A 20,881-nucleotide genomic window follows, 5' to 3' on the forward strand; every position below is an offset into this window, starting at 1 on the left:
GTTGCAGTGGACGCTTACTCTAAATGGATTGAATGCGTAATCATTCATCCAGCACATCCACTGCCACCATTGAAAGCCTCTGGGCTTTTTCGCCACCCATGGCTTCCCTGATGTCCTTGTCAGTGTTTCACCAGCTCGAGTTTATGACCCGCAATGGCATCAAGCATGTCAGGTCTGCCCCGTTTAAGCCGGCATCCGAAAGTCAAGCGGAACGGGCAGTCCAAACTATCAAGCAGAGCTTGAAACGTGTGACGGAAGGCTCCTTGCAGACCCGCTTATCTTGGGTTCTGCTCAGCTACTGGACGCGACCCCACTCGCTCACTGGGGTTCCTCCTGCAGAATTGTTAATGAAGAGAGCACTCAAAATCAGGCTCTCCCTAGTCCACCCAGATCTAAATGATCCTGTGGAAACCCAGCATTACCGGCAAAACATGTACCACGATCGCGTGGCTGTATCGCGTGACATTGATGTTAACGACCCTGTGTTTGTCCTTAATTACAGTCATGGTCCTCAATGGGTTGCTGGCACTGTCTTGGCCAAGGAGGGGAATAGAGTGTTTATAGTCAAACTATTGAATGGACAAACATGCAGAAAGCATTTGAATCAGACCAAACTGCGGTTCACCGACAACCAGGAACAACCTGAAGAGGACATCACCATCATCGATCCATCACACATCCAACCAGCAATTGACCTCGCTGTCAATCAAGAGGATGAACCCATCATTCCCAACAGTCCTGTCAAACCAGCCACGCCAACCCACCCATGCCAGAGTTTGAACTCAGACGATCAACCAGGGAGCATAGGGCCCCGGATCATCTCAACTTGTAAATAATTTGTATCAAAGACTTTGCGGGGGAGTGATGTTATGTATGTAAATATTGTAACTGTGTAAAACTTGTCACCAGAGGACGCAACTGTTGGAGGCCCAAGGGGCACCTGCACACCTCGTGCAAAGGAGTATAAAAGATTGTCTGCCATGCTGCTTAGGCACTCTGGAGTTGTATTAAAGAGACTAAGGTCACATCAGTTTTAGCTCACAGTACTCAGTCTTGTGGAGTTCTTCCATACTTAACAAATACAATCATGGCTGATCCGATCATAGACTCAGGTCCACTTCCCTACCTGCTCCCCATAACCCCTTATTCCCTTATTGGTTAAGAAACTGTCTATCTCCGTCTTAAATTTATTCAATGACCCAGCTTCCACAGCTCTCTGAGGCAGAGAATTCCACAGATTTACAAGCCTCTGAGTTAAGAAATTCCTCCTCATCTCAGTTTTAAATGGGTGCCCTCTTATTCTAAGATCATGCCCTCTAGTTCTAGTCTCCCCCATCAGTGGAAACATCCTCTCTGCATCCACCATGTCAAGCCCCCTCATTATCTTATACATTTCAATAAGATCACCTCTCATTCTACTAAATTCCAATGAGTAGAGGCCCAACCTACTCAACCTTTCCTCATCAGTCAACCCCCTCATCTCCGGAATCAATCTAGCGAGCCCTCTCTGAACTGCCTCCAAAGCAAGTATATCCTTTCGTAAATATGGAAACCAAAATTGCACGCAGTATTCCACGTGTGACCTCACCAATACCCTGCATAGTTGTAGCACGGCTTCCCTGCTTTTATACTCCATCCCCTTTGCAATAAAGGCCAAGATTCCAATGGCCTTCCTGATCACTTGCTGTACCTGCATACTAACCTTTTGTGTTTCATACACAAGTACCCCCAGGTCCCGCTGTACTGCAGCACTTTGCAATTTTTCTCCATTTAAATAATAACTTGCTCTTTGATTTATTTTTGCCAAAGTGCATAACCTCACACTTTCCAACATTATACTCCATCTGCCAAATTTTTGCCCACTCACCTAGCCTGTCTATGTCCTTTTGCAGATTTTTTGTGTTGTCCTCACACATTGCTTTTCCTCTCATCTTTGTAACAGACAGACCGCAAACATTGGGCATTTCTACCACTTTAGTTTAGAAGGATAATTTTTGTGTGCTGTGAGCAAGTCTTTAACTTGGGCACTGTCTCCTTTTTGGTTACGCTGGTGGATGGGGCACGACTGAGCACTAAGGAGTGCGGTCACCTTTACCCAGACTATGTGAGTCTCTCTGGCTGCTGTCTGGACTGGGAGATAGCTGCCCTGGCTCATTATCTGTCCTGGGACACTTTGGGACATTAGCTCTGGCCACACGGAGGTATCCAAGCACAGCCCATGGACACGGTGCCCCCTCCCATTGCATTCCTGTCATTGCTGAGCTCACCAGTGGTCCTGATTTCCCCCCCCTTGGGGGCCCTCCATCGATTCAAATAAATCGCCTACCTCCCCTCAGGCGCCGAATGGCACGGCCCGTGGATGGGGCCTTTCGTGGAGTTTCGACGTGAGATGTTTGGTGTCAAGCATTAGTTCATAAACACAATCTTATTAAATATTTTCTCTGAACGTAGATGTTATAACCATGCATCCATTGTGGATACAAACCGTATTAGCATATAAAGTTAAAGTTATGGATGAATCGAATGTGGGGTGACTAATTGTGAATCACAATATCTGTTGTGTTTCCATAATAGTACCGAGTCAATTAGCTTATGTCATGCTCTTGTCATGTTTGCAGAGGAAGATATCTAAGAATCGAGCAGAGCAGAGGCGGACCAGAGGAGGGTCTGCTGAGCTGCAATCGCTTACCGACTTAGAAGAACGTGCCACAGCACTAGCGTATCCACAATCGTTCTGCCACCCGTGGTGGTGCAGATTCTATTGTTGCGCCACGTGATTAATGTGTAAAGCAGTGGTAAACAAATGATAATTTAAAATAATTTAATGGTATTTCATTATAATATATGAATGATGTAATGTTATGCATGCAGCTTCTGTAATCTCATGTTAATCATGTGTAACGTCTCTCGTTCACATTTATTGCAGTAGTGTTGCTCCTCGTACATATGCCAGCACAGCGCAAGCATTCTCATCTCTATCCTTCTCTTTCAATAACCTCAATTATGTTTTGCAGCTCCCCAGACTCTCCAGGTGCAAAGGGAGGCCCCTGCAACAACACCTCTACCGCTGCAGCTCATCATCACCACAGATGACGAACAGGAATCTGAGGAGGACGAAACTGAGCCTGACTTGTCATCTGTGGTACCTGCAGCCACCTCATCCTCAACAGATGAAGTAGCGGGGCCAAGCGGCTTGCAGCAGGCCACTCCAAGGCGTCCAGTGCCCACGCCGACCCCGTGGAAGTTGAGTCGGCGAGGTAGGCACGCGCTGCGACGGGAAGATGTAAATGAGGAAATGGTCTCGCTGTCAAGGGCAAGCATTAGGTCGATAGATCCTCCAGGCACTGAGTGGGTTGACCGCAACATTGCCACACTGTCCGCACGAATAACAGAGGGCATGAAGTGGATAGTTGCAGCAATGGGGCGAACAACCGACTCTGTCGATGCCTTGCAGCATCCGATAGTTGTGGGAAATGGCACTGCACCCCAAGGCACCATACCACCAACCACCACGACAGATGCGAGACAGGAGGAAGAACTTCCTTCTGACTCGGAAGACCTTTCTTCGCAAACGTCTTTTCCTCCAGCCACTGAGGTCATTCTGCCGACATCACACCCACCACAGCAGCAGGCCTTGAGGTGCTCTGCTGCAAGATGTCTTGGTCCCATTACTCAATTAGTGGGAAATTGGGGTTACAACAAGGGGGGGGTGTCAAGGTGCAGGAGGGAAGCATGGCCGTAGGTAGCGGGGTTGGGGGGCGCTGTATACCATTGTTATAAAACACATTTTGTTGAACGTTCACTTTTGGGGATAGTAGGAGGATGTTGTTACATTGTTCTGTTAAAAATGTTATTGACTATTGGAGGTTGGCGGAGGGGTGTTATATATGCTCAGGGTGGTATTGTAGGTTGCCTCCTAAGTGGTCCAGGCATCTGAAGCGCTTCAGATCTCCAATTGTCTTTTCGACGATATTGCATGTAGCTATATGGCTTTCGTTGTAGCACTTCTTGGCTTCTGTCTGGGGCTTACGCATGGGGGGGTCATGAGCTAGCTGGCAAGGCCATATCCTTTATTCCCCCAGCATCCAACCATGACCTTGTGACTGACTCTTAAACAGGTCAGAGACAGTTCTCTCACGCAAGATGTGCGCATCATGGATGCTCCCTGGAAAATTTGCATTTACTGCCATGATTATTTGCTTGTGGTCAACAACGAACTGTACATTCAGGGAATGGAATCCCTTTCGGTTCCGAAACACCTCTGCATCGTGTAAAGGTGCTTGCAGGGTGATGTGCATAAAGTCTATTGCTCCCTGCATCTTAGGGAAGTTTGCTATTCTCGGGAAACCCAAAGCCCTCTCAGTCTGTGCCTCTCTGGTCATAGGGAAGTTTGTAAAGTCCATCCTGTGTGTGTAAAGGGCTTCAGTCACCTGTCAAATGCAGCAATGTGTAGTGTGCTGAGAGATACTGCAAATGTCGCCAGCTGAGGCCTGAAAGGAGCCCGATGCATAGAAGGAAAGTGCCGCAGTAACCTTAACCTCAATGGGCAGTACGGTCCTGATGGTGCTGGTAGGCTGCAGATCTGCCTTAATTAGTTGGCATAGCTCACTAATGACTCCCTTTCGGAAGCGCAGCTTTCTAACGCACGTGTTATTGGACAAGTCCAGGTATGATCGCTTATCCCTGTAATTGCATTGGGTGTAATGTCTCCTCCTCCTCAGCAGTCTGCCACCTTTTTGATTGGGTACATGATGCTCTTCAATATACCTTCTCCCATCTCTATTCTGCAGCATGTGATTAGTCATCAATACTGGTTGAGAAATTACAGGCCCCATCACTATAAATCACTATAAATGCCCTTAATTTGTCCTCAGCAAATACAAATGTGATTAGATGATTGGCATGAGTCAATAATGCCCTTAAAATCACTCACAAATTGCTTCTCCTGACAAGCACTTCAAGCAGCCTTTTATTAAAGACCCTCCGAGTTACAAAATGGCATCCGTAGTGCCAAGTTAAGGTCAGGTGATTGCAGCTTTTCTTCAGCATCTTTTTGGGGCAGTGATCATTTGGGCGAATTATGTGTGAAATGCCGAAAGTAGTGCTCGGCGATAATCTGGGCCATAATCGGGCATTTGTTTCCATTATAAACAGTATTCTCAGCCTTGCACAAGGATGATGTCATTCTTTTAAAAATGTAGGCCGGGTGATGTAGCTCATTCATGCATGCCGAAAGTTGGGCTGGCGATAAATGTGCCATAATCGGACGCTAGTTTCCACTTTTCAGCAAATATGGGCGATAGCCTGCCTCTCAGCGGTTATATGGGCGATAAATGGGCAATGATGTGCCGAAAGTCTAGCCCATGATTCTAAGATATTCGTTGTTGACTCTTGGCTAACACTAATAGTGAAGGTTGTTGTGATCATGTTGGTGGCAGGGCTGACAAGAATGGAGTTTACGGTAGTCAGCTGTGAGGATAATAATGAAATGTAGCCATTGTCAAGCATTACTGATATGTCCTGGTAACAGTCCAAAATAGCAAAATATAATGCAAGTATTATTAGACACATATGCTAGCATACTAGTGGGTAGATTTTACCTCCGAGTGGTGTTCGGGCGGACAGTTGGCTGAGTGTGCCTGCCGACAGCCTAATAGGCCTGAGCTTCGTTATCATAGGGCTGATGGGCTGTGGTCATAAAACGAACGTCCTGAGATATCCCGCCGGCTTCAGGATGCCACCATATCAGGTGGTGCCATTAGCCACTGGGTCTGGAAAATGTTCAGTTGGGGAAGTGTCCCTGTGATGCAGTTTGACTAGTTTAATTGGCTCTCTGCTGACCAGAGCCTGCTTTCTACTTCATTTGGTCTAGATGAGACACTTTTGATGAATGGCCTTTTACTTCTCTGGATTTTCTTATGTGGCTAATGGAGGCTCAGAGCTTTATTTGCTTCAGCACAATCAATTGATTGAGCCGTACTTTCTTATCACACTGCACTGAACGATCCAAAACTAATGACTACTTGGCATTGACACTATATTAAAAAGGTGAGCACATGACTGTCAATATTCTCCATTTTTATATTACCCTAAATGTTCTCCTGTCTCATCTGGAAAACGATTATGCCTCAGTTTCATGGGTAGCAAAGTATTGCTGCGCTCCAATAAGTTGATCAAGTAGCTACTTAGATGTGAGTCTTGAGAGTGATTGTTGCTATATTATACAACCTTTGAAGGCAGTACAATTGAGACTGATCCTATTCTCACCCGGGAAGGGTGAAATTGGTCTTCACCAGTAGTGTAAAATGCACTCATAGCAAATCAGCAGCCCCTTTTACACGTCGTCGATTTTGTTTTCCATTGACCTCAATACACATGTACTTTGCAGCTGGAGTTACTGGATAGCAATCAAGAATGGGAATGCTGGATAGCTCCCCCCTTCCTTGGGGCACTGAAGTGAATTGCAATCCCAGCTGAGATCTGCTGACTCAGCACTTCAGGAATTGAACCTGGGAAGACAATTAACGATTGGAAAATTATGTGCAGCATGTGTGCAAATGTGTGCTACTGGCAGATGAGACTCCTGCCTCAGAATGCAATTCCAGATCACTCCTAAAAAAATGTGGAAATTAATGTGGAAATGCTGTAATGTGGAAATTAATAGATGCCAGCAAGTAAAAAAGCTCATAATAGATTGATTATACAAGAGTTATGTTATGTTGCAGCCATTGGGTATTTTACAGAACACATATAGGTTCTGAATTTCTTGGCATGATGCCCAGAGTGCGGTATTTAAGAAATAAAAGGAATGTGTTTCTTAATGAAGTAAAGCAATGGCATTTGTAGTTATACTCATTATTGTTAGTATTCCCACTGTTTAATTTAGGCTCATTTTTCATCAACAATTCATTTGACTTACCATTTTTGAGGTAATTTATGGTTAAAATTTTGCATACCTGGTTACAATGTTAGGTTTAGCAAAAATGTACACCAAAGTCAATTCAATGAAGCCTGATGCACAATATGTAGTGGAAGCTGTATCAGAGCTCAACATTAATTATTATTAATTACGTCAGACGCTGTAAAAATTCATATAACAGTAGATATCAGAGGTATACATGGTTTAAGATGAGGCATTGCCTTTCCTGAATCATCATCATCATCATAGGCAGTCCCTCGAAATCAAGGAAGACTTGCTTCCACTCAAAAAGTGAGTTCTCAGGTGATTGAACAGTCCAATATAGGAATTACAGTCTCTGTCACAGGTGTGATAGACAGCCATTGGAGGAAAGGGTGGGTGGGGAGTCTGGTTTGCCGCGCGCTTCTTCTGCTGCCTGCGCTTGTTTTCTGCTTGCTTTTGGCGACGAGCTTCAAAGTGCACAGCGCCCTCCCGGATGCTCTTCCTCCACTTAGGGTGGTCTTTGGCCAGGAACTCCCAGGTGTCGGTGGGGATGTTACACTTTATCAAGGAGGCTTTGAGGGTGCCCTTGAAATGTTTCCTCTGCCCATCTGGGGCTCGCTTGCCATGTAGGAGTTTCGAGTAGAGCACTTGCTTTAGGAGTCCTGTGTCCGGCATGCGGACAATGTGGCCCAATGGAGCTGGTCGAGTGTGGTCAGTGCTTCGATGCTGGGTATGTTAGCCTGATCGAGAACACTGACGTTGGTGCATTTGTCCTCCCAGGGGATTTGCAGGATCTTGCGGAGGCATCATTGGTGGTATTTCTCCAGTGATTTGAGGTGTCTACTGTATATGGTCCACGTCTCTGAGCCATACAGGGGAGCGGGTATCATTACAGCCCTGTAGACCATAAGCTTGGTGCCAGATTTGCGGGCCTGATCTTCGAACACTTTCTTCCTCAGGCGCTCAAAGGTTGTGCTGGCGCACTGGAGGCGGTGTTGAACCTTGTCGTTGATGTCTGCCCTTGCTGATAATAGGCTCCCGAGGTATGGAAAGTGGTCCACCTTGTCCATGGCCATGCCATGGATCTTGATATCTGAGAGGCAGTACTGTGTGGCGGGGTCAGGTTGGTGGAGGACCTTTGTCTTACGGATATTCAGTGTAAGGCCCATGCTTTCATATGCCTTCATACGAATAGTTTGCACTTATCATACATCCAAGCTCTCAGAACTAAAACAAGATCAGTCATGGCATGGGTTATATTTTTATCCTGGTCCCTGTTGCTGATAGAAATGGAATATTTACAACAACAATTATGACTGAGGTAATTCCAGATCTTCTACCTCCCCTTAAACTGGAGAGCTACAGCCATGGACATGCAAAGGGGGGCATGCTGAGTGAGCAACAGCCAAAAAGGCAGCTTTTAAACTTCCTCTTCTAATTTTTTATTTTTACAGTGTAATAAAAGCAATTGGAAAATGATTTTATTGCGACACAAAAAAGATAGAAAATGATTAATTAAAAATGTTATTGCCCATCCCTAGTTGCCCGAACCACTGCATTCTGTGATTTGAGTCAACCCTATTGGTGTGGGACTGGTTTTGTTCCCTAAATGACATTAGTGAACCATTTGTTTTTTTTACGACAATCTGGCAACTTCATAGTCTCTTTTACTGATACCAGCTTTTTTTTCAGATCTCAAACTGCCATGGTAGGATTTGAATTCATATTCTCAGCTGAATTATTAGTCCAGGCCTCTGGATTGCTGGTCAAGTAACATAACCACTGCACTACCATAGCCACATAAATTATAACATATCTGACTGCTACCCTGACTGAAGTGGGAATTCCCAAATCCTTTTTTAGAACAGATACAACAGGAGGCAAGTGCATTTATTCTATACTTACAGCAGTGTGTGTTCAATTCTCCTGCATCTTACACTAAGGGGAAGGAAAGAAATTTTGCTCTGCTGTACAATCTGGGTTGAATATTCCACTCATGATTCCACAAACAATTCCACTCCTGCTCGTTTTTTGAAATTTCTCCTTCATTATCGGGATTGGGTGGTGCAGTTGGTTAACAACATAGTGGGAATTAGGTTAGCATTTGAGCGATGCCTCTAAGGTGGCATCTTTTGTTTTCCAGGATGTAAGTTTTCATCCAGCCAAAGTTTGATGAGATTAAATTATCCTCTCTCTGCTGGCTGTAAAAGTCCATCTGAGGGCAGCGTCAACTCAATTTCAGTGGGCATAAGTCAACAGTACAAACTGTCTATAAATTGGCACTAAATTGACATTTTTATGTTCTAATGGGGACTGAGGGGAGTGGTGGTGGTGGGGGGGGGGGGGGGCGGGGGTGGTTCTGGGACACTTCTGAGATGAGGGATTGCAACAAACTCTAGTGAAGCTGCCACAAGTTCCATTGATGCCTGCATCAAAGAAAAAAGTTTCCCTAATGTAGCAGCAAATGGACTCCAGAACCAGAGTGTCAGTTGCCGCACAACCTCAGAGACTGACCACAGAGACTCCACATAGATGTGACATTCATCAAAAATCCTTCTTTTCATACGATTACATATAAGATCTGGGTCCCATGACCCCGAAGCCATGGGCAGCTTTGTCTACAGCCTCCGCTGGAAAGGTGTCTCCTCCTCACCCACTTATCCTTCCTCTGATTTCCCTGTGCTCTGTGAATCACCTGGTCTCACCTCCTCACTTAGACTATCTACTTCCCCTAGGGGAAAATATAGGAGCTGGTGTGTGGCAGTGAGATAACAAATGATGGAGTGGGTGAAATTGAGTGAGAGGGCCATGTCTTGCTCCAAGGATTCTTGTGTGGCCTAGTCCTAATCATTCTCCACTTTATCATTATAAATACATTTCTTGCCTCCTTCTCCTCCTCATGATCATCACCCTTTGCACCCATAGCAATGGTGGATCTGTAGGAAGTAGGGCATAAGTTAAAAATGGGTGAGCCCTTAGAATTAAGGAGACACTGAAGGGTGTGGATGCTTCTGCTATCTGCTGCTTCATATGGATGCCATAGCAATTGCCTGGGATTGCAGCCACTAACCTGCAGCCTGCAGTGTTTCAGTGCCTCATTCTTGCTCTTTGGCCTGTGCCTTGTGGGGGTGGGGTGCACCTCTCTAATGTCTGGCATGTCCTGCCTTTCAAGGGCATTGTGCACAAGTTTCTCTTATAACAACATAATGGGAATTAGGTTAGCATTTGAGGCATTTCTCCCAGGTGGCATCAGTTGATGGAATTGGGAGCACCCTGTTATAGATGAGTAAGGGATTTTAAAGTTCTGCCTGAAAATAAGTCCTATTAGATGAGTTAGCAACATATATTGTAAGATGCAGAGTTAGTAAATATTTGAACCACAATGCAGTGTGAAAGGTGACTTGTACAGCTATTTATTTTAGATGAAGTGCATGTTCATGAGGCCCAGGAAATCAAAGGGAAAGTGGCCAGTCTGTTACCTTTCTTTTCCACGTCAGATCATTCAACTTTTCCAACACTTTCTCTGCATCCTTTCTCTCCTGCTGCAATTCAACCAGGAGTCTAAAGGTCAGGCTTATTAAAATGTTGGCTCTGCCTGTTCCTCAACTTGAAGATCTCCTTTAAAAGTGGCACAAGATCTCACATGAGACATCTATTACAGCTACCTGACAGTTAACTATGCTTTGTGACAAGTTTGCTACTTACCTATTGTTCTCCCAGCCTGCTGCTGAAATTCTCAATTATTCTAAGCTTTCTAAAGGCTGCACCTAGAATTTACAACAAATCCCCAACCCCCAGCACAGTATTCTCGTGTTACAAGGCAATCTCTAATGCCAGTGGGTACGCAAATGAACTGAGCTCACGATATACATACCAGCTCTGTACTGGAACAGTGGGGTAAATAGTCATGTACAATTTCAAGGCCATTGCATCATTTTCTCTTGTTGCATTTTAAACCTCTGAATCTTTTTTTTAACTCAGTAAAATCAGCCTCTGTTGCAGCAGTTCAATAAAGCCTACTGTGTAAATCACATTACAGTGACACATTTGGTACAATTGGTGTCAAGATCCTTACAAACGGCATGTCTTAACCTTGGTGCACCAAGAATTATTGTAAAAAGATAAATAAAATTGAAGTCAGTGGTAGCCCCATCCCCTCAATACACACACACACACACACGCACACATCAATAACAGTCGGAACTAACACCCTTCCGGGTGAGAAGTTAATCACTTGGGTATTGTTTTGTTTCGTGAAATATATACATATGCCTTGTCAAATAAAAGTGCTTGTTTCATTTCAGTGTGCTGTTCTTGTTTTTCACAATATTTGCTGCAAGTACAAAGTGGACAATTCTCCCAAAAACTGACAAATTGCAGCAATTTCTGGTTTTGAAATTTGGAAGACGTGTGGACTTCTTGAAATATTGGGCCTCACAAGAAAAATGAATCTGGGAAATTCTGCCAATAATTTTTCAGAAATAGGAATCTAAGGGGTTTAATTTTCTCGTCCGGGTCACCGGTTAATAGATTTGAGTAAAATGTCTATTTTAATACAATTGTTGACTTATTTATTTTATTTTATATAAGTTAACGACTGTGTTAAAATAGTGCACAATGGAATTTTACGCAAACTCTTGTAAGTGATGTGTTACCAGAGGAAACAGAACCCTTAAATGCTTCTGATTTTGGGGCTAATTTTGTAAGTTATTGATATCTTCGATCCAACTTAAATGAAGAACAGTTGTTTTTTTTTAACGTATTTTATTAATTCTGTCCAGAAAAAGCCACCAGAATGAATTGTTGGGCTGAATTTTTACCTTGGAGTTGTGATGGTAGCCGGGCGGGGGTGTGGGGTGGGGGTGCATCCGTGGATAGCGTCAGGAACACGGAAGTTCGAGAGGCGCGTTTTGCAGTGGCTTTTTAATGAAGCCACTGCAATTGAAGCAGATGTCCAAGTTTCCTGACCAATTACTGGAGCGGGCCTGATGATGTCACGGATGAGGTGCAATGGACAGATGTTACTTGAATGCCGGTTGAGGTGGAAGACAGGTTGTTGAAGTGGAAATAGTGAGTTGGTTCTGTTCGTAAATGTTGATAACACTCCAAACAGAAAAATGCAGGCTCAAAGATACAGGGCCTAAAATTGAGATGAAGGGTTTGACTTATGAAGGAAGGTTGAATAGGCTGGGCTCATTGGAATTTAGAAGCATGAGAGGTGATCTTACTGGAACGTACAAGATTCTGAGACGGCTTGGCAGGGTAGATGCAGAGGTGTTTGCCCTCATGGGGGAATCTAGAACTAGGGGGCATAGTTTCAGAATAAGGGGTCGCTCATTTAAATCTGATGGAGAGGCATGACATTGCATAATAAATAAATAAATAAAACACCTCACATATTTAAAATTATTTGAAATTAAATGTAATTAAATGTTTTAGAAAAAATATATATTTTTTGGATGTTTTTTTAATCTGTTTTAATAGTGTTAAAAATAAACTTACCTTAATGGACAGAGTTTTTACTATAAAAATGTGTATTTAAATGTAATTTTATATGTTTTAAAACTTGTATGCTGGTTAAAGTAGGCTATATGCCTGCTTTCATCAGGAGTAAAAGTTTGAAGGAGATTCGCTGGGTAAGAGATGGGCAAATAACCCAATCTCTCCTGCGCGGATGTCCTTCTCCTGGGGATGCGGAGGATCGGTCAAGAGAAATCTTGACAGATCGGAAAAGCCGGTTTTCGGCGCATGTGCATCACACCACGAAAACCAGCTTTTGCGAGGCCTCGCCAGGTCCATGCACACTTCGTACGGACCCGACGAGGCCGGAATTTTTGCCCCATAAAGTTGCCCCAAGGTTTAGTGATCCCATCTTGGAAATCTTCCTCCAAGGAGTCAGGACCCACAGGGACAACCTGCTCCCTGCTGATGGGCGGAAACGGTCAACAATGAACTCATGGCTGGAGATCACTGAAGTCATGAGCAGGATGCAGTGTAGAAAATGATTTAACAACCTCGTGAGGTCAGGAAAGGTGAGGACAATGACACATTGCCCTACATCCTGATGTGTGTGTCACCCCAACCCCTCAATCTGGCTTCCCTATCCCTGCACAACACTTCTCACACCAACCTACTTTGCAGGTACACCTGTACCTCACTGTCTATGCACTTACTCACTTCATCTAACCATCCACCACTGACCCTCACCCTCATCCTAATGCAATGGCATGCCTGTCCATCATAGTCACCCTCTACATATGTTGCTCCTCCATCCCTTCTACTCATTCTCTGACTCTCACTCAAAGGTCTCTTGTTTCCAGCCTACAGGAGAAGAGAGCACAAAACACTTGGGAGAGGCAGAGAACCGGCGGTGGCCCTCCAGTGATGACACCACTCGCTTCAGCAGAGGAGGAGGAGATGGAGCTGAGTGGAGTTGCAGAGCTGCTGGTGGTGGGAGATGGAGACAGGGGGGAGCTCCAAGCTATGTGGTGACAGAATTAAATATCATACAGCGACATGGCATACAACAGTCACTCATGTTGACTTGATGTCAACAGTCAGTGAAATATGATCATGTTCATAATGGTAACTGTTATATATGCAAACCTGTAAATACCTTGTGTAACCACCAGAGGGCTCATCCCCTGGAGTCCCAAAGGATCCCACAATCCCTTGGGAGCACCTGTACTTAAGGAGGCCTCACAGGCTGGAGAGGCACGCTGGAGACCTGCAATAAAAGACTAAGGTCACACTTTACTTTGAGCTCACAGTATCTGGTCAGACTCTTTATTCATACACAACTGTAACTTAAACCATTCTTATCATAACAGTTCTAATTCATGTCTTTACTCTCCCACAAACCCATTCAGTGTCCACCATCACTGTCCAGCCAGAGGAGGAAGACGACTCCTCAAAGGAGGTCACAGACTCTAAGGGGCACCATCACATGACTCATGCACACCCAGCAACAGCGCAGATACGCACACGTTGATGGGTCCTCCAAAGTGGGGGCATGGGAGAGAGAGAGACTGGGGGGGGAGAGTGACTAGTGGGGGGAGAGAGAGAGACTGATGGGGAGAGAGAGAGAGAGAGACGGTGGGGGGATGCAGGGGAGAGAGGGGGGGGAGAGAGAGAGAGAGAGAGACAAGGGGGTGGGAGAGAGAGAGAGAGGGACTGAGGGGGAGAGAAAGAGAGACTGGGGGAGGGAGAGAGACTGGGACGGGGGGGGGGAGAGAGAGAGAGAGACTGGGGAGAGAGAGAGACTGGGGGCAGGGTGGGGGGGAGAGAGAGAGAGAGACAGGGGGGGAGAGAGAGAGACTGGCGGGAAGAGAGAGAGACTTGGGGGGGGGGAGGGGGAAGAAGAGAATGAGGTCTTTGTCATTCATCACCCCACTGCTGTGCACCAAAATGCTCTCCAGCTCCTTGCTAGCCGGGAAGTGCAGGTGAGCCATGAGCAGGATGATGGTGAGAGGGGGCATGGAAGTGCAGACTGCTCAAACCACTCCCACTTCTCCCTCATTGCCCCCTCCCACCCCACCCCCATTAGTCAGAGCCCCATATGCTGCATCGTGTCTTCATGGTCAAGTCTGCCCCTGCACAGGTGCAGGAGGACCAGTCTTTGGCCGGGCCCTCGCAGACACCAAAACCTAGAGGACATCCGCCAAAAGAATCTAACCAATCAGAGCAGGGAAGTAAGCAACCTGCCTCTATCTCTATTGAAGCCACATGGGTTACATGGTGTAGGAATTATTGGAAGAGGAAGATTGAAGAATTCTAAATGCACAAGGGTATGCACATGGTTGTGTTACAACATGTTCGATTAAGTTTCTGTTTATCTTTAGAGCCACATAAAATTATTTCTTCGCACCACTTTCCCTTCTTGTCCATTTTTGCCTGCTGCCTGGCAAGTGGCCTTGTTAGTTGGAGTGAATGGTAAGACATTACTTAACCTTGAGCAATGGGTGTGTGTGACAGGAATGATTTGGGACTGTTTTGTGGTGGTGGTGGGTGGCGGGAGGGGGGGGGTGGTGAATTTTGTTCGGCATCTGGGTGCCATATGGATGCACTCGTGCAACCTAACTAAATTGTGCCATTATGAGGCCATCTCAGGCTTCCCGGGCAGCAATGTGTGTTGCTGCTGGAGCCATTGTCACTTCAGGTTCCTCCTACTTTTCTTCCTCATCTTCCTCCTGTTCCTCCTCCTCCTCCTCTGAAGAGCCTCTGCATACTGCACCTTGCTCCTTCTGCAGCTCCAATCCTCGCTGTTGTGCTGTGTTGTGCAATGCACAGCATACCACCACATTCTGGAGACGCTGGCTGGTGCATATTGAAGGGCTCCTCCAGATCTGTCCAGGCATCTGAAGCGCATATTCAGCATCCCAATTGGCTTTGATTGTAGAGCAATTCAGCCTCACCGCTTGGCATCTTCAAGGGTGTTATCAGCCACAGCTTCAGTGGAATCCACTTTTGGCAGAAATTGCCTTTTCCCTTAAGGCCTGCAACCGCCGGAAATCGGCAGCCATTTTGCGGAGCGGACTGGTCGACGATTTTTTATGGAAAGGCCACCATTTTGAAAATTACACTCCTGCGGTATCCTGGCGGTGACCCGCTCCCCCCACTGCCGTTCCGCTGCTGCTGATCCATCCTAAGTTTGTCATCAGAGCGCGCAGCGCCGATGTTTCCTCCCTGATCGCGAAATTCCGTCGAGAAAATCTTGATGCCACTGTTCGGTGCCACCAACAGCTTTTTCTGTCGGTGCACTGAGCTTGGAGTGCTTCTAAAAGGGCAGTGCGGCTGCCATTAAAGGGGAAGATCGACTGCCGCGGCCGCCGTCTTAATTTTTTTTGTCGGCCCATTGCAATGTTGGGCCAACAATTATGCCCCCGGGTTCGGCCAGGCTGCTATCCCAGCCGAAACCCTCCCTTGTGGCCCAGTGGACCTAACTTAAATAATGGCAGCGAAGGGGAGAGACGTGATGATGTGCTGGCGCGATGATGTCATCAGCTGATGAGAGACAGCGGCGGACAGCCTGCCCGCCCCCAACTTCCGCCCCTCTAGTGTGCGAACTCCCACCCACTGCCGCACTTCCGCCCCCATTATGACCGACTTCCGGGCTGCTGGGAAAAAAAGCCAAAGAGTGGAATTTTTGCAAGTGGTTACCGCATCCACCACGCTGGTAAAAACAGCTCAAACAGGGTAGATGCGTCACGTTTCCATCAGTGGGCAATTTTGGCCCCCTTGTCTCCAAGCAACCAGCCATTAAGTCTGGTCGAAGGTGCGAAGAGCTGAGGGAGGGTGGACTGGCACAGGACAAATTAATCATGACAGCTCCCAGGGAATCTAGCGCACACATTATTATGATATTTTTGTGGTAGCAGATGAGCTGCACATTGATGGAGTGGAAACTCTTATGGTTCACAATCATGCCTGGGTGATCTGGGTGTGCCTTGATGGGTACATGTGTGCAGCCTGCACCTGTGGTAAGCCAGTTAGAGCTGCAAATCCAGCTCAATCTGATTGGCTTCATCAGTGCAAAGTGTACATAATCATCATAGGCAGTCTCTTGAAATCGAAGGAGACTTGCTTCCACTCTAAAAGTGAGTTCTCAGGTGACTGAACAGTCCAATACGGGAATTACAGTCTCTGTCACAGGTGGGACAGACAGTGGTTGAAGGAAAGGGTGGGTGGGGAGTCTGGTTTGCCGCACGCTCCTTCCGCTGCCTGCGCTTGTTTTCTGCATGCTCTCGGCAACGAGACTCGAGCTGCTCAACGCCCTCCCGGATGCTCTTCCTCCACTTAGGGTGGTCTTTGGCCAGGGATTCCCAGGTGTCAGCGGGGATGTTGCACTTTATCAAGGAGGCTTCGAAGGTGTCCTTGAAACCTTTCCTCTTCCCACCTGGGGCTCGTTTGCCATGTAGGAGTTCCGAGTAAAACGCTTGCTTTGGGTGTCTTGTGTCCGGCATGCGAACAATGTGGCCCATCGAACGGAGTCCAAAGTGTATATAAATGCCTGCCTTGTCAAACAGGGCATTGGTCACCTGGGTGATGCATTTATGGGTGACCGACTGCAAGATCCTGCAAATGTCTCCTGCAGATCCCTGGAAGGAGCCTGAACCAAAGATGTTGAGGGTGGTGGTGACTTTGACAGCCACTGATAATGTGTGTCCACCAGGTCCACTTGGCAGCAGGTCCTCTTTCTGCAAGCTACAAATGTCTGCCACGACCTGATGAGATACTCTGAGCCTCCTGGGGCACTGGTGTTCAGTCGTGTCCAGGAAGCTTATCCTCTGCCTATACACCCTGTGTTGGGGGTATCATATCCTGCAAGGTGCACCTCTCTCCTGTGGAGTCGGTGAGGAGAAGGCTGCTGCTGGTGCTGGTGTAGCTGCTGTGCTCAGCTTGGTCCTCATCTAAGGTCCAAGGTGAAACAGCATAAGTGACATCCATGCTGATCTGATAGATGACAGAAGTAAGTTGGTGATCAGAGGCACAGCCCTCCAATGTAGTGAGAGTGACTTCCAAAGTTGTAGAAATCACCTTCAAACTCCTGAAAGCAAGCTCTCAGCACAAGTGATGTTAGCAAGAGCCTTTCCCTTAGGCAAGGAAGCAGGTGTGAGGTCTGAGCATTTATGTGATTTTTTAAAAATTCATTTGTTCAGCTCCTGCAATTGCCACTCTGCTCTTACCTTACTTTCACTTGCGAGGCAAGCCCGGGAATCCCGTGGACAGCCGGTAAAAGCTGCAACATCAGGTAAAAAAAAGGCTGTTAATAGCCTCTTGATGATCTCTGAATTGCTTCAATTAGCTCACCCACCTCTCCCGAGAGGGGTCTCTCATGCGTTGACTAACACGCCTGAGTTAAAGGCGTAAGCTGTCGGGTTGAAACCAGCTTCCAGAAGCGCTGTCAATTTTAGTGCTTTTAACTGCCCACCCGCTCGCAAACCCGCACATTCTGCAAAGTGAAAATTCAGCACAATATGGGGCCACACATGATAAAATAAGAGGAAACTGGCTGCCCTGGAGGAAGTGTTGAGTATTGAAGCTACTTTCAGGGAAGGAATGCCATTCATGTTTCTGAGGCAAGAGGTTAATTTACTCATCCTCGTCGCCAAATGTGATATCTTCACGTATGGACAACTTTGAGCAATGTGTTGTCCCAGGCACCTATAGCACAACTTCGATGCTCTGTTAGAATTTCCAGTTTCTGAAACTTTGGGCCCCCACCGTCTTTTACTTTGAACCTGCAGGTGATTTATCTCGGTTGACTGACGACCGTAATTATTATTTAATTCTCGGGAATATTGTTCGGCCATGCCCATCGACCTCACTGTCTGACCAACAATCTCAAAAGTCAAGTCATCCGTTGTCAATAACTTCCTTCTGATCGCATCATTTTTCACCCCACAAACAAAACGATCCCGTAATGCTCGGTTTTGAAAGTTTCCAAAATTACAGTGCATCGATAGTTTTTTTAATGCAACGATGTAATCACTGATACTTCATCAGTCTTTTGATTCCGAATCCCAAAACGATAACTTTCAGCAATTTCTAACGGTTTGGGATTATAGTGCTGCTTCAGCTTCGTTAAAATCTCTTTAAGCGTTGTGTCCTTTGGCTCGTCAGGCACAAGCAGATTTACAAGGGTTTCGTATAATGCCGGGCCCGCCACCGATAAGAAGGTCACTTTCTTACGTTCCAACACAGCCCGTTTCTGGACTGCATTGTCTGGAACTTCGATTATGTTACTTGCAGTGAAATACATTTCTAGCCGATCCACATACGCTTTAAGTTTATATTCCCCCAAATGTCCGATTTCACCTGCCATTTTAATCTCTAGCTGTTCACACCGTGTGCTGTATTTTACCTTGGATTTTGTAGCTTTTTCCAAAGACAGAAACTTCCAAAGTCTCTCTGTCAGCTGGCTGAATCCTTCACCAACAAAATTTAAGCTTTAAATCATCCGAAAAATCCCATCTTGTAGCCAACTGTGATATATTCACAGCACAACCACACACAGCTTCCAACATGGCAGGCAGCTCTCTCGGAAGCCTCCGGAAATCTGCTGGTTCTGTTTATTATTAACCCTGCACTTGCAGTACACAATACGTCCACATCCACAGTGTGGAGCTACAAACATTACAAGCTTACAGACATTATAGGTGACTACATTTCAATGTACTTTATTGGCTGTTAAGCACTTTGGGGCATCCTGAGGCAGTGAAAGACGCTATACAAATTCAAGTTCTTTCTTTAATTTAGATCAATAATATCACAGCAGCAATGATTCAGAATTGGAACAGTTGCTCCCTCAGTGGCTCAGTGGTAAATTCATTGCCAAATGTGGAACTGAATCATGCAGACCAGGAAAATCCTGGGTTTAATCCCTGGTCTATGCCATATTAGCTGATTGCTGTCAGGACAGCAGTAGTGATATCATAATTGTCCTCTGTGCCCCAGGGATACAAAGGAGTTCTCCCTGGTGTCCTGGCCAATATTTATCCCTCAATGTAAAAACAGATTGTCTGGTCATTATCACACTGCTATTTGTGGGACCTAGCTGTACGTAAATTTGGCTGTTTTCTACCGTACAACAGTGACTACACTTCAAATGGAATTCATTGGCTGTAAACTGCTTTGGAAGATTCTGAGGTCGTGAAAAGCGGTATATAAATGCAAGTTTTTCTTTCTTTCTAACCACTGTCCCGTGACACCTTGCTGGAAATTGTAGGTGGGTGAATATCAAGTGAGGGTGGAATCAGATTTGGCTGAATACACCCACAGTCAAATAGTCAACCAACATTCAGTGTATAGGCTCTCGCATGAAGAATTATCATTTCAGCAACATCCTGGAGGGATGCATTCACCCGTGGAGCTGTATCTCAGCAACAGTCAGCACTTTCGGCAGGTGGGGCTAATGTTGGAAGAAGAAAAATAGGAAAAATCAACTGAGCTTTTTCTAGCTGGTCATCTGTATGAGATCATAGACAATTTTTGGATATTGTACTTTGTTAAACGAGTGTTTTCATGGCTATTAACTGATCAGTGTTGGAGTCTGTGAGGAGGTGTAATCTAATCTGCCCTCACAATGGTTTTCTTCATTGTGTGGAAACAGATTTCTGAGTCTCCTGTGGAGCCAGCTGTGCACATTGGAAGCAGAGTTGTCACTCAGCATCTCATTTACACCTAGCACAAGATAATCCACAAAAAAATCTGCCATCTCATTCAAAATCAACAGCACAGTCAGAGACGTTCAGAAATCTGCAATTTGAGTAATTTGCACATCCTTCCAGTGTAAACATTGTGCAGGCATAAGAGGGAGAGCTTACACTGTGTTTTTAAAAGGAAGTGGTTAGACATTTTTAATAGACTTCATTCAGTCTTTTAATGAGCAGAAAAATTCCCTTAACATATCAAAACCTTTGACATGAAAATAAATGAATAAATGCTGCACATATAGAGCATTTAATTATTATGCAGCTCTCCTTCCAGGTTCAAGCTGAGGCATTAGATTGACAGAATACAGTCACAGCTGTGGGTTCAGGTTTCAAATGTCTAGTCTATTTTTTCTCCAGTCCGGGTATTGATAGATGCATTTTCCATCATCCTGCGATTAGCCTGACAGCTTGGTATCAGGCAAGTGCCTTTCTAAGCTGTAGTAAGAGCATTGGCTGAGCTCTGAAAAACAACCCCTTGGTATTAATAAATGTCATTCTCAGCTCTAGGAGCAGTTGGCCATGAATGCAATAAAGAAGCCAGCATTTTTGATCTGTCCGTTGGGATTCTGCTTCCTCTGCTGCAGCCTGCAGTACACAATCTGGCATAAGATAAATGTACAGCATTAGATTAATAAAATCTGAAATATATTAGTATAGCTGCTAAAGCTCATTTTTCCCCTGCTCCCTTCTTCAGTCAATCTCAGCTTGTTTTATTTTTTTCAAAGCTGTTTATTTTTCTTTATTCTTTTTTTTCATTTAGACCTAA

Source organism: Pristiophorus japonicus, chromosome 1 (assembly GCF_044704955.1).
Source record: "Pristiophorus japonicus isolate sPriJap1 chromosome 1, sPriJap1.hap1, whole genome shotgun sequence".
NCBI classification, from domain to species: Eukaryota; Metazoa; Chordata; class Chondrichthyes; family Pristiophoridae; genus Pristiophorus; species Pristiophorus japonicus.